General features: G+C 40.5%; 1 protein-coding gene across 2 annotated transcripts in view; it reads left to right on the top strand.

Moving 5' to 3' along the window:
• Positions 1–14,464, top strand: part of IGSF3 (immunoglobulin superfamily member 3) — a 117,122-nt gene that overhangs the window by 13,710 nt on the left and 88,948 nt on the right. The window lies entirely within an intron of this gene.

Genomic DNA, 14,464 nt, shown 5'->3' with positions numbered 1-14,464 from the left:
CAGGTTTAAAGATTTGAGTTATTAGGGTGCAGGGAAGGAGCTGTCAAGCGCCTAGTGAGGATTTGCTCCCTTGGCAAGTATTTATTTCAGTACCTGGTTGAGACTATGGTTCAGTATATGACTTTCATAGAATACTACTTCCTCTTGCATCTTAGGCCTTGCTATTAACACTTCCTCAAACTGTCATACAAATGGATCTGGAATAATCTGACAGTGATGCTAAATTTGGCTTTCTCCTCCATGGCCCTTGAGGTTAGCAAGGTTGGTGGTGATGCTCATAAGTTACCACGCAACAAGCTTGTAAGGCATAATAGCTACTTTAAAAATTCCATAGAGATGCTGCTAAAAGCATAGGGATGATACTGATGTAATAGATTTGAGCTTTGGAAATCCACTTGGAGGAGTTTCCACAACATTGCTTTTGGTTGCTGAAGACTAAATTTCTTATACATCCAAATAGCTGGATAGATGAATGATGTTATACAGTGTGAAATACATTCTGCAAGCTTAAATATTAAGGAAACATACCTCAGGCATGTGTATGTGTGTTGTGCTGGCATGTAGCCAGTTTTGTTTATTGTATGGTCTCTTGTGTGCTTAAAATCACCTTCTCCAAAGGAGTCCTCTAAAGTTATGGAAGATGGGCAGTTGTCATTAATCCTGGAAGTCATTGTGGTAGGGACCACCGTCCACATTTCATGGAAACATTGGTTGTTGTTGTTTAAAAAAAGTTTAAAAAATAGCAGCCAAAATACAAACAGTACAGAACAGCGTCTCGACACAAACATAACAACATAAAATCCATTGATTGAAGCCCCCATAAGGACATGCTTTGATACCTGAATTCATGTATTTTGGGATTTATATTTAGATTTTTTTATATGTTGCTGCTTTGATTAGGGGACCATCCACATCGCCTTCAAACAGCTGCATATGTTTATTATGAGGCGAGTAGCTTCATTTTAAAAATGTTCTTAGGCTATTTCTTTTTGGGGGGAAATTAAGACTTGGTCGCTTTTGGAAAAGACTGGAAGAGATAGAATTAATTTTCTCAATTGCTCTGGATATATCTATTGAGAGAGTAGTGTTGGATAACCTTTGCACTCTGCATCTCATAACTGCAAACCTGTTGGGTATTTAATAATCACTCTGGTTTTGTTTAATGCTTGTTCTGAAAACCTGGTGGTGGTTTGTAACAGGTTAAAACAATGCTCTGTTTATAGCCTTTTGGTGAGGCAAACGTGTGTTCCCTTTTAAAGAAGGTTCTTAAATTCTGTTTTTGTCTTGCTCTCCCTGTATCCCAGGTCTTGTTGTGTGACTTTGTGATTATGCTCTGGTGGGTAATTTTCTCTGCAATTTTCTTACCAGTCTATACACTTGTGGCGCTTTGCTGCGATTCCTCTGTTAATCAGTGCTGTGCATCTTTTTCACTTTATTTGTTTGGAGTTGAACTTAAGCTACCAGTATTTTTTTTCAGTGCACCTCAAATGTGCTATTGCTGGGGAGCAGTGATGTGGGTTTCCTGGGAGAAAATTGAATTAGATTTTTTTTTTTACCAGTTCACGTTAGTGTACTTTACACACAAAAGCTTTTTTGATGTTCTAGAGAGCAAAATAATTTAGTACAATTGTTTTACTCACGTTTTGTAAACAAAGCTAAAAGCCAAGCTTGCTGTGCCTAATATTGTGTTTGAAATTGTCATCCATTTATTGTTAGTGATGAACTTACAAAATGGGAAACATTCCATGGAGAAATTAAGTATTGGAAAATTTTCCCATTTGGGAAAGTTTCCGCTCTACGTTGCCTCGGGGCAGCAAATGAATTGACTAGCTCTGAGATATATGAAGTTCTTGGTTCTCACTTACAAGCTATCGAGAAGGAAATATTTGGAGGAAGCATTACTTGAAAATTGCATATAAAACTGTTTGCATTTTAGGAAATAACAAGCACCTCTTGCTTTTAAGGAGCAGAAAGGGTTTGTTGTTTCTTAGCTCCTGGTAGTTTAACCTTGGTGTGAGTGTAGTGTGGAGAATGAATACCTGCTTATAGCTAAATGGGTTGATTGTTAGAGGAGTAGGCACCGTGGAATCTAACTATGATTTATTTATCCATTAAAAAATCCATAGTGGTAGACAAATATACCCACAAGATGGCTTTTCTACCATTACCGAACCGCCTCTGCAGGTGCTACAGGTATTCTGGGGTGTGCCACTTCAAATATGTTCCGGGGATTTGTGACAGATATTCATGACTTCATTGACTGGTGAGTTGATGTGGAAAGTGCTCTTTGAAGGAAGGAAACTTGAAAACAGTTGCCCTATCCTGTAGATGGTAGACATTTTATTGGAACTTACAAGACTTGTTAAGTTTGAAGTAAGGAACAAGATGGGTTCAATTGTCCACCTTGGGAAATTCCAGGTGACAAGACCACAACAAAGAATCCAGTTTGGATTTCAGCCTCCTTGTTTAGTAGCTGTGTTTTAACACGCATTCGTAGCCCAGTGTTCAGTCTAACATCTCTATGGATGTTTGCAACAAGGAAGTACCTTTCTGTCTTGAATCATTCAAGTGTTTTTATTCATTAATAAATCCCACTTGAGTCTGCTATATTGGATACACTGAAATCAGATAAATAAAAATCCTCTCTTCTTGTTAGCTATGTAAGCCTTGCCTCCAGTTTCTAATCAGAAGGGACCAAATATGTAAAGTAGAGGATGATCAAAGCTTCTGTGTTCTTGATATAACTAGGGAATTTAGACTGGAGCAGTCATCCTGTTGTTGTGGATAGTTTCTGCCTTTGTTTTGTGTGTGTGCTCTCCTTATCAATTAAAAACATATATCCTTGCTGTCAAGCGTATACTCAATCAGTGTTTTTCTTTTCTTTCAATTCAGTAAGCCTAACCTTGAGGGGTATGTCTGAAATATTGCAGAGGATTGGAACCAGCCTAATTAAGTTATGGCAGAATTCTGCTATGTGTTGACAGGAGCAGTTCAGAAATTGTTTTTTTTGAGCTATGAAATAATGAGGCCATGTTTTGACCATCTCTCTGGTCCTCTGTTACATATGCAAATTTTTATTTTCTGTAGATCCATAGGATAGGCTTCACAAACAAGCACTATATATACCATCCTTTTCAGCTTGATATAGAGATGACTTTACTGGTCTAATTGCAAAGGAGAGTGTCTGTCCCGTCCCCCCAGTTACATTTAAAAAATAGTCATTTGTGAAAATCAATTGGGATTGTAGGAAGCTTCCTTATACAGAGTCAGATCATTGGTCCACGTTGCTCAGTATTGTCTCTGTTGACTAGCCAGTGGCTCTGTGATTTCAGATAGGATGCCAGGAATTAAACGTGAGACTTTCTGAATGCAAAGCAGATGCTCTTGTCATGGAGCTACATCCCTTCTCCTAACTACAGGCAAACATGATTGGGAAAGGAACTGAACATGTCCAGAGCATGAGATAATAATAATACTAATAATGGATTGAGACCTCTTCATTCAAGGAAAGAAAGTATCAAGTTCGTAGTAGTACCCAATGGTGCTACATATAGAAAACTCAACCTTGTACTTCAGCACTCGCCTGGTATAGGTCATATCTGATAAGGAATTGCATGCAGGCAAGTGATTGGATGTTGCAAGGGCAACAGAACTCTCCATCCTTCCTCCACCATTCCCCAGGAGGCTAGTAACTTTTGTGAACTTGTTTACAAAATATAGTCATATTTGATAAAAATAATAATAAAAAGAACGCAAGGTAAGCACTTAATAATGGGTGTTATTTCAGCAGTTGCAGTGATGGACAGATCTAGCAGATGGAACTTGCCATAAAATTGTAGACTGAGCTGGAGGAATTGCAGTTCACATTTTAGGTTTGTAAGATCCTTGTGGTAGGAACCTTTCATCTTGTATTCTGTTATGCATCATGCACACTGATGCTGCTGTATGTATTGCAAATAGCAGTAATTAAATCCTTAATAATCTGAGCAGGATTAAATGCTAGGACCTGGCTTTTTCAAAACTGCAAGTGTGGGGTGGGTGTGTTGTACTAGCTACTTTTAAATTTTGTGTCTCTGTGGAATCTGGTTGGTTTCCTCCTTTTTGTGTTAAACTGACTGTAGCTTGTTTCTGAGAATGAAACACTTGTGGGTTAGTACCCAGAGCCATTTCTGTATTTCTAATATCCTCCTTGACAGATTATAGCAGTGCATCTCTTTTCCCTTCTGATAACATGCAAACCATCCCTGATACTGTCCTGTTTTGGGGGGGCGGGGGAAGAGGAGGATGACTTGAAAGTAAGACAGGGAGCTCAGTTGGCACAAAGATATGGCCTGCCACATTCTATGGCAGCTATGCAAACTAACAAAGTTTATGCAAATCGTTTTAGTAGCTGAGGCTTGGCCGTTCATTGCAAAATCAGTTTATAGTAAAGCTTCTGTGATTGTAGCTCTAGCCCTAGATTTAGTGTCGAACCTTAAGCTGCTGTGTACAATGGGCGGCTTGGGCAAACAGCGATTGTGTTTTGAAAATACAAAAGCAATGTTATTCTGATGTTCCTGTGAAGGATTTTATTTGGGAGACCTACTGTCAAGGATATACAGTCTGCCTGGTGCAGTGAATCAAATGTGGAACAAGCAGTGATAGTGTGAGATGGTTTTAATACCATGAGGGCATCTTAGAAAACAATAGAAAATTCTAACAATACAGCAAGACGTATTATCATTGCTTTTTGAAGCAGCCTCTCACAGATCTCCTTTCAGTGCAGGTAGGAAAAGTGGCTCACAATACTCCTTGACCTGCATACATTTATTTGAAGGCTTTTCAACATGCAAAATGCAGCAGGCAGATTGCTGGCTGGGTTTGTCTTTAGAAATCCTATAAACCCCTGTTCTAAAACAACTGCATTGGCTGCTAATTCGTTTCCTGGCCCAATTTAGGATATTCATGCCATTGTGGTTTAAGGTCCCATTTGGCAATTAGATTATATATCTGAGTTTCTAACACTGCAAATGAGGTGTGTGAGGTACTGCAGTTCTGGATCTCTCCCCCATCCTAGTTCTGTGCCAGGATTCAGAATGGTTAGGGGTTTTTTTTGGGGGGGGGTGTTAAAAATTGAATTTTATAAACAAGAATAACGTTATACAAACATATATAAGTAAACCGAATTTTCTCATGTCATTTGTACTGTATTTTTCGCTCTATAAGACACACTTTTTCCTCTCCTAAAAAGTAAGGGGAAATGTGTGTGCGCCTTATGGAGCGAATGTAGGTGGGAGGCTCTGCCCAGCGCTCCCTTTAAAGACACACGCTCCACACTCTCTTTAAAGGGAGGGTGGCTCTTGGGGGAGGCTTCCTCCCGCTGTCCGGGAGAGGCTGTGTGCGGCTATCCCATAAGCCAGAACAGCAAGAGGCTATCCCAGAAGCCAGATCCCTCTTGATGTTCTGGCTTCTGGGATTCAGAATATTTTTTCCTTGTTTTCCGCCTCCAAAAACTAGGTGCGTCTTATGGTCTGGTGCGTCTTATAGAGCGAAAAATATGGTATATCACAAAAATAGCATAATAGATGTGGAAAAATATCTACAACATATGTTTCATTATTAGTGGTCAGTGTATATGTTCTTAGTTTATGAATTGGTTTAAACAATTAGGAAGAAGAAGGAAAAAAGGGGAGGGGCAAGCGGGGTAGGGTGGGGTGTTTATGCTTCTATTATTCTATTCTACTTAGTGTGTGAGAGAGGTTGTTGTGACTGTTATTTGTGTGGGTTATCTTACTATTCACTTGTTGTATTTCCTTAGTGGTGAGAGAGGTTAGGTGTGGCTTCGCGTGTGGTTGGTTGTCTTTGGTTGGCTGTAGTGAGAATTGTTTTTGTTTGTGAGTGTGTATTTTTGAATCTGGCTAACCTGATTCAGAATGTGAATATGCAAGAAAACTATGCAACACTTTCTCTAAGAAGCTGCTCAAACATCTGATCAGTGTTCTCTGTGTATCTGAAGAAGTGTGCATGTACACGAAAGCTGATACCAAGAACTAACTTAGTTGGTCTTTAAGGTGCTACTGGAAGGAATTTTTTTATTTTGACTATGGCAGACCAACACGGCTACCTATCTGTAACTGATTCAGAATGGTTATTTAAAAGGCCATTGAGCTTTCCTCTCTTCTCATTATCTGGCTGATACGTTTCCTTGCCTGTAAGTTACTTGCATCCAGTGGCAGGCTGCCCCTATGGTTTTTACACCTTTGATGGGCAGAGCTTCACCTCTGTCTTTTGCTGCGGAAGGCAGAGCCTTTCTCTCTTCCAAAATCATTGTGCTGCTTTTTCTCTCTCTGCAGCGTCTAGAGCTGCTTCTGGTTCCTGAGAAAGCATCTGCTTGCAAGATAGTTTCTTCAGTACTTCTGGGCCTTAAAGTTTCTGTAAATGTTGTAGCTCTTCTGTGGATTAATTATAAAGTGTCTGGAAATCAAGTTGTATGAGTAACGGTTGAGGGAGTTGGGTATGGTTAGTATGAGTAGATAAAGCTGAAAAGTGGCCATTTACAAATATCTAAAGGGCTGTCACATGGAACAAGCTTGTTTTCTGCTGCTTCAGGAGCTGAACCAATGGATTCAGAGTACAAGAAAGAAGATTCCAACTAAGCATTAGGAAAAACTCTTGGGTTCAACAGCGGAATGAACTACCTCAGAAGGTGGTGGACTCTCCTTCATTGGAAGTTTTTTTAACAGGTTGAATATCCCTCTGTCAGGGATGCATTGCTGGGGGTTGGACTAAATGACTCTTTGGTCCCCTTACAATTCTATCATTCTGTGGCATTTCGGTGCCTGTCAGATATGGCCCCAGCCATGTTGAGGTCCAAAGGCCAGGAGGCAAGTCAAGGGTGCGGCAAGAAGCAACAGCACAGTTAAATCTGTTCTTGCTCAGACCAAAAAACTTTACATGGAAACTTGTTTTATTCAAAGCCTTCTTCAACTCTATCTAGAACATGGGTAGGCAAACTAAGGCCTGGGGGCCGGATCCGGCCCAGTCGCCTTCTAAATCCAGCCCATGGACAGTCCGGGAATCAGCGTGTTTTTACATGAGTAGAATGTGTACTTTTATTTAAAATGCATCTCTGGGTTATTTGTGGGGCATAGGAATTTATTCCCCCCCCCCAAAAAAATATAGTCTGGCCCCCAACAAGGTCTGAGGGAAAGTGGACTGGCCCCCTGCTGAAAAAGTTTGCTGACCCCTGAGAAGTCATTGGCATCCAGACTGAATCCATACCTGTTACCTCTTGAGACTAAGGTTTAAGACCTGTTGTGATCTCTCTCAGAAATGTTGAGAAATGGAAATGTGTCATGACTTTTGATTTGTTTTAAATTAAAGTATTGGTCTCCAGTTGCAGGTGGGAGGAATAAGAGTCTCTAATGCAGTACAGTGGTACCTCGAGTTACAGATGCTTCAGGTTACAGACTCTGCTAACCCAGAAATAGTACCTCAGGTTAAGAACTTCGCTTCAGGATGAGAACAGAAATCGCGTGGCAGCGGGAGGCCCCATTAGCTAAAGTGGTACCTCAGGTTAAGAGCAGTTTCAGGTTAAGAACGGACCTCCAGAACAAATTAAGTTCTTAACCCGAGGTGCCACTGTAGTGGAATATACACTGAAGCTCCTCCTTGTTTTCATGGCATAGGTGAAAGATGTATGTACTTTTTTATTAAATATGTACCTTGAATATGATAAAGCACCCTGTACAGTGCTATTCTCAAGTAAAGGCTACAAAACCACTCTGCTGTGCTCCTTTTATGGCCTCCCCTCTCTTAAGTGTTTCAGTATTATGGGCCTGATTTATGGCAAATTGACTGGTCAGGCTTTGTTTTCACTCAGCATGGCAAGCGTTCTCACTGGCCTCTGGTGAGCCCAAGAAGCCAAGCTTTCCTCCCGAAGCTGGCAAGAAAGATGGTCCCAGCTGCTGAACAGAGATCTGCATTCCCTCCCTGGCGGTTGTTTGCCAGGTGGGTCAAACCAAGGCAGGGAAATTCAGCTGGGAGGATGGACTTCTGCTTGGTTTCAGTGCTTCAAGTAGCTGCCAAGCATGCTACCCGCTTGCCTATTTTGCACAAAAGGTTGACAGGGAGGGCTTCCTTGGAACCACAGTTTTTTTGCTCTGCTTGCAAAGCTGTCTGATACCTGTGGACCCCTAGGCTGGGGGGGGGGGGAAGGTTCAAATTGATCACTACATTATCTTGTGATAGATTTTAAAGTAGTATATCTGGTAGATGGTTGGACTTTGACTAGGAAGACCTGGGGGGTCAGATGCCTGCTTATCCCTATAGCAGATGTGTCACACTTTATCAGTTCATAGTAGTTCTGCTGTGGCTGCTGTGAGAATCATATATGGAACAACCCTCATGTATATTGCTCTGAGTTTCTTGGAGCAAGGCTGTGGCTGTCCTGCATTGTGCTTTCTTCTCCTGCCCCTTTCACCTGCCCATCAGAAACTTAAATGTGACAGAGATCACTTAGGAAAGTGTAGAAGCAATTTCTGTATAGGCTTTTCACATAGTTGTGTAAGGTTTAAAATGATCTCATTCAGGACATATGTATGCAGCATTCTCATGGCAGACAGCAGTTGATGCTGGTGTGCATTTGCATGGATTCGTTATGGGCCTGTCACGGTTGTGTTCTTACATGTTAATGGGATACCTTCACAGGCAACACTTCAAAACAAGTGGTTTAAAGCGTAAATCGACACAGATGTAATTATAATAAGAATAAAAACCTCAAGATGACAAAATTAAATATTGCTATAAAATAGTTTACCAGTTCTCTGGTTTGCTTTAAAAGGGGGGGAAAGAAAAAGACCACAATCTCCCCCCATCACATTCTGTTCTTTGTACCCATTAGAATACGGCTTGGCAGCCTCCTATTTTTTATAGCAGTTATTGTATTGTTTGTATATTGTTCAAGGGTTTGCAGCGGGATGCCAGCTGTGTCACTGGCATATTAGCCAGATGTCACCCTTAATTGTAACCCAGGCTATTCAAACTCGCTCTCTCCTTGAGCTCTTCCCTCCTCTTTTCATTGGAGATTTAAAATTATCTGCCAAAAAGAGCCCTTATTCAAAGGAATGTGCATGGGCACGAACATCTAAACCTCTATACGGTAAGACGGAGAAGTGATTTAATTTGGAAAATGTATTGAAACACTGTCCCTAATGATATATTTTGTTCCATGGGGTTTATTTTCTGCTTGTGAAATGTACTATTTGTATGTTTCCCTGTTGCTAGATACGCATATCTAACTCTGTCTGTAGTGACCTGTTAAAAGGCACTATTAATCCTGAGTGCAAAGATCCTAATTCAGTGTGCATTAAATTGGCTTTATTTCTTGTAAATGGGGACTTGGAGTATTAGTCAATCTAGCATAATAGGCTTCAAAGTAGTCTCTTAGACTCCCTTTCCAGTACCCATTAGCTAAAAATTTATTAACTTTTTTTCCTTGTCTTCCTCTTAAAACCACATTCTTTTATAATGAGGGGAAATATAATTTGGAGCAGCAATGTGTTCTACCCAGCATAATAGTTTGAATTGCACTCCATCTGTTCAACTGCATGGTCTGATGGATCTGCTGAGCCATTTTTCACAATTTATTTTAGAGTTGGTAAGAACACTCTCTCCTGGACCTGTTCCAAGGCTTCTGGTGGGAAAACTTAATATCTGGAGCCTATAGTCCAGCAGGAGAAGACAATTTAGCGAATAATCCTCAAATGGCAAACTACCCCTCTTTCTTTCAGTAGCTCAGATGTATTGTTAAAAAAAACAAATATTACATTCCATAATTGTTTTTTTAAACATATTTTGCATGATTACACTACAATTATTGCAAATGGCATATTTCTTTGTTAAAACCTCAAAGAGAGAGAGCAGTGCTGATTGGCTTCACCTGGGTTCTGGGTTGCAAGTAATTCAGTAGCTGAGGAGAGATCTTTATGAGATCCAAATCCCAGGGTCTCTGCTATAGCATAAGTTTCTGGTTTTACTGCTAGTGTGGTGGAAACTTCAGGCAATATATAATTGCTATACAATGAAGCAGATAGCAGCTGTCTTATTCTTTCCTTTTCTGCCAGTGTTGCAGCTTGCTGATAATCTCATGTCCCAAAACACAATACTTAACTGTTGAGCCAAACAGCAAAGATTGGTGGGGGGGTTTGTTCTGCTTTTGTTGTGCTTGATGCTTTTGTTTAAGCAATTTTCAAACTGGTTAAACCCACTATGCTTGAGTGCTCTGGGGGAAGAGTGGCATACAAATTGAACAAATGAATGTATCCATAATTTGTTGCCTTTAAGCATCCATTGGCATGTTGAGCAAATGCAGGAACTATTGGGGGGGGGGAGAAAAGATGCACAGTAAGGCTGCAACTTAAGCGCATTTAACTTGTGCACATTCAGCTTTACATGCTTGGCAAAAAATAATTTTAAAATGTAAAAGAGGGCAGAAGGGGGGTGGGAGTGAGTCTGGGGCAAAGAACCTTGGCAATCCCACTCACCACTGAACCCAACGTGTTTTGACTATACAATATTTTTGCTTTAGGTGGGATCTGCAGAACGTAACCCCCATGTATGTTGAGGCTTAGTGTAATAAAATGGGTGGGAAATACAACTTTAAAAAAACACAAAATTTTATTGGTTTTTTTAATCACATATAAATACAGTGGTACAGTGGTGCCCCGCAAGACGAATGCCTCGCAAGACGAAAAACTCGCTAGACGAAAGGGTTTTGCGGTTTTTGAGCTGCTTCGCAAGACGAATTTCCCTATGGGCTTGCTTCGCAAGACGAAAACGTCTTGCAAGTTTGTTTCCTTTTTCTTAACACCGTTAATACAGTTGCAACTTGACTTCGAGGAGCAACTCATAGAACGCGGTGTGGTAGCCTTTTTTGAGGTTTTTGGTGATTTTTGAAGCTTTTCTAAAACTTTTCCTACACCATGCTTCGCAAGACGAAAAATTCGCTAGACGAAAAAACTCGCGGAATGAATTAATTTCGTCTTGTGAGGCACCACTGTACTTCGGGTTACATACGCTTCAGGTTACACACTCCGCTAACCCATAAATAGTGCTTCAGGTTAAGAACTTTGCTTCAGGATGAGAACAGAAATCGTGCTCCAGCAGCACGGCAGCAGCAGGAGGCCCCATTAGCTAAAGTGGTACTTCAGGTTAAGAACAGTTTCAGGTTAAGTACGGACCTCTGGAATGAATTAAGTACTTAACCCAAGGTACCACTGTACAATAACCACTGAACACTTATCCAGCAGTACAGCTAATTGAGTTTGTTTCTTTTAACATAATAAACTTACCACAACATATCCAGTGCTCCCCAACTATGTACACAAGTGTTTAGGACATGCAAATTTAACCTTTTGGCATGGATATGCAGCCACCTTTTGAAACCTCTTCCACTGTCAGTGTCCATCCCTGTCCTATATTTATTACTTAACATGTTGCTTTCTGTGTCTATTTTCCATGCACATGAATGCTCTTTCAAGTCCAGCCTCATAGGGTTTTATATGTGTGTGTGTGTTTAAGATAACGTGGACTGGATGTTCATCTACTGGATTAGCTGAACATTCATAAGTAATCTTCATCACAACTCTTCTCTCTGTCACAGTTTTGCAAGCATCCTAGAGAAATTAATTGCTGCTTAACAGATATGTTAGAAATGAAACTGACATGCTTGCCTCTTGTTTATGCCCCCATGGCCTTGGGGAATGTTCTTTGAACTGAGGCATGTGTGAGTTCAAACTCGTTCTCAATGTGGTTCTAGCCCAAACTGCACCTTTCACACACATAAACCATAGCCATAGAGCCCATTGTGGATTCAGCATGCTCAGTGGGTGCAGACTTCACATTAAGTTTTTAGGGGGGGGGGGGACGTTTCATGGAATGCAGTATCCCAGAAGAGGCATGTCTAGCTGGTTAAAACCCTGGTGTCTTTCACTTGTCACCATGGAATGTGATCCTCCATATAATATCACTTCTATGGTAGAAGCTTGGTGCAAAAACATTTTACTGGCAATTGTGTGTTAAATATGGAAATTGTAAATATATAGAAACTTATTTACAATTGGTTAAAATGGTTAAAATAAAGATAACTTTAAGAAGTCAGGTTTTTTTTTTTAATGCAGTTTTAAGCATCTTTATTTGATATTGCTTAGCAACGTCAACCAGGGTACATCATGTATTAAATAGGCCTAGAGTTTATTTGTTCATAGTTTATGGACCACCTTTTGGGGCATAGTCCACCTAAGGTGACTTATATCCCACAAAACTCAATAACACCCAGAAACGAATACTTTAAAAGCAGTAGTACAACTAGTATTTCAAAACACAAGCGATTTTAAATCAAACAGCAAACAGAAATGGTGCCCATTCAAGAATAGATTTTCAAAATAACAGCCCATGGTGTGTGTTTTTTAGAAAAATGATAAACATTGTGTATTAAGCCCTACTTAAAATTTGGAGCACTTGGGGTCATTTGCACCTCCCATGGGGAGTTCCATAATCTGAAGTTCAAGTTGCCTCTTTATTCTCAGAGATCATATGTTATTGTTCAGAGGCATATAGCTTCACTTGGCTGATTAAAACTCTAAAAGCTGTTCAGTGTGTTTTTGTATAAGTTTGCCAGGTAGTAGTCCATATATAAATCTGCATAGGATTATGCAGAGCACTACTTGGCCCTTCTTTGTTCAGCACAGAAGAGTGGGTTGTCATAGGAGGGAATCCCTCTGCTGGAAGAGGAACGCACGTCTTCAGCCCTTCCTTAGCCACCCAAGGTAGTAGATGTTTTGTAGGCTAGTAGATTTCATTGATTTATTTTAAATATTAAAATTACTCAATTAAAGGCTGTTGACTAAAAATTAGAATGCTGTTAGTCCAGTAGTTTCCATTCCAAACACTCTACAATTTGACCATTCTACTGCTGTTGCATATATATTATTGTAACTTGGCTCTTTTCTCAGTCGCTATATAATTTGGGAGCATTTAACTACATCCATACATAGAATTCTGTCTTAGTGGTTTTATAATGTTTATAATGTATGCTAGTAAGGCATTTGGATTACGCATCTGATTCTCCAGTTCTAATTGAATGTTTCCCAAGAGATTTGAGAATTGGGAGAGAGAGATGCTGGATTGCACTAAGAGGAAAGCTATATTGGTGACAAAAGTTACTCGCAGTCAGTCCCCTGAGGAACTTTTGAATAGTACCTTGTAAGAAGAGTTAAGAGGGCATGTTGAAACTTTCATTTATTGATGTATGTAGGTGAATAAGGGTAAAGGAGAACTTAATAAAATCCCTGTGCTTTGAAAATCCTAATAGGAGACCTATATTGATTGCATAGGGAATCTACAGATTTAGGGAGTAGAAAGTGTGGGACAGCAGTAGTTGTAGAGCAGGCTTCCTCAAACTCTGCCCTCCAGATGTTTTGAGACTACAGTTCCCATCATCCACGACCACTGGTCCTGCTAGCTAGGGATCATGGGAGTTGTAGGCCAAAAACATCTGGAGGGCCAAGTTTGAGGAAGCCTGTTGTAGAATAACCCTGCATGGATGAGGGAGAATTAAAGAAAGGCCAGGGCCTGCCCGCCCATGAAGCATACTGAGGGAGTTGCCATGGGCGTTGCCACCATTTTTCCAGCAGCGGGGTGGGTGGGAGGTGCCTTTGGTGGTGTTGGATAAGTTCTTCAACTCAACCGCAGTTGCCTCACACCCCACCCTATCACCAGAGAACTGAGGAGAAACGGTTATGGGTTCCAGTGACATCTTGCTGGAACCTGGAAGCCAATACTGAAACCATGTGATCCCAGCTTCAGCATTGAGGGTGGGGGAGCAGAGGAGGTGGGAGCTGCAGGTTGAGGCAAAATGAGACAGGCCGCCCCTGGGCACAAGGACTTCACAATCCACATTAAGCCAGGATATGGACGGGCCCTCAGGTCACATATATGGTTAGTCAGCAGTTGTACATGTAGAAAACTACAAGGACCTTGTTACTCGCTTGGTGGGTATTCTTTTAAATCGGTTCTTTTTTCTGAAATAAAAAAAAAAAATCCACACAAACATTCATGCAATTTCCTCTATGGAGCAAAAGAAGATTATGGTTAAATTTGAGTATTGATTGTATTTTTATGTATTGGAAGCTACCTTTTGAGGATTTGCCCATGAACTTCAGTATAAAAAAAAAATCAATCAATTTTGATGTTCATTTCTGCACAAGAGCCTCCTTTGCTAGGAAGCAGGTTTATTTATTGACTTAAGTGGAAATAGAAGTAAAAATGTTTCAATAGAAGTGTAAATGTTTGTAGCTTGATCACGGATCCCCTCATGACCCTGAGAAACAAACAGCTTTTCTCTTGCATCATGGATGTTGGCTCCTGTTATGGATACATGATCTGTATTATTTGGTACCATTGCTGCCATGGCCTTTGTCATGGC

This window comes from Podarcis liolepis, assembly GCF_965112155.1.
Source record: "Podarcis liolepis genome assembly, chromosome: 4".
NCBI classification, from domain to species: Eukaryota; Metazoa; Chordata; class Lepidosauria; order Squamata; family Lacertidae; genus Podarcis; species Podarcis liolepis.
Note: the sequence above shows the minus strand (reverse complement) of the source record. Positions and strands in the feature narration are given on the sequence as shown.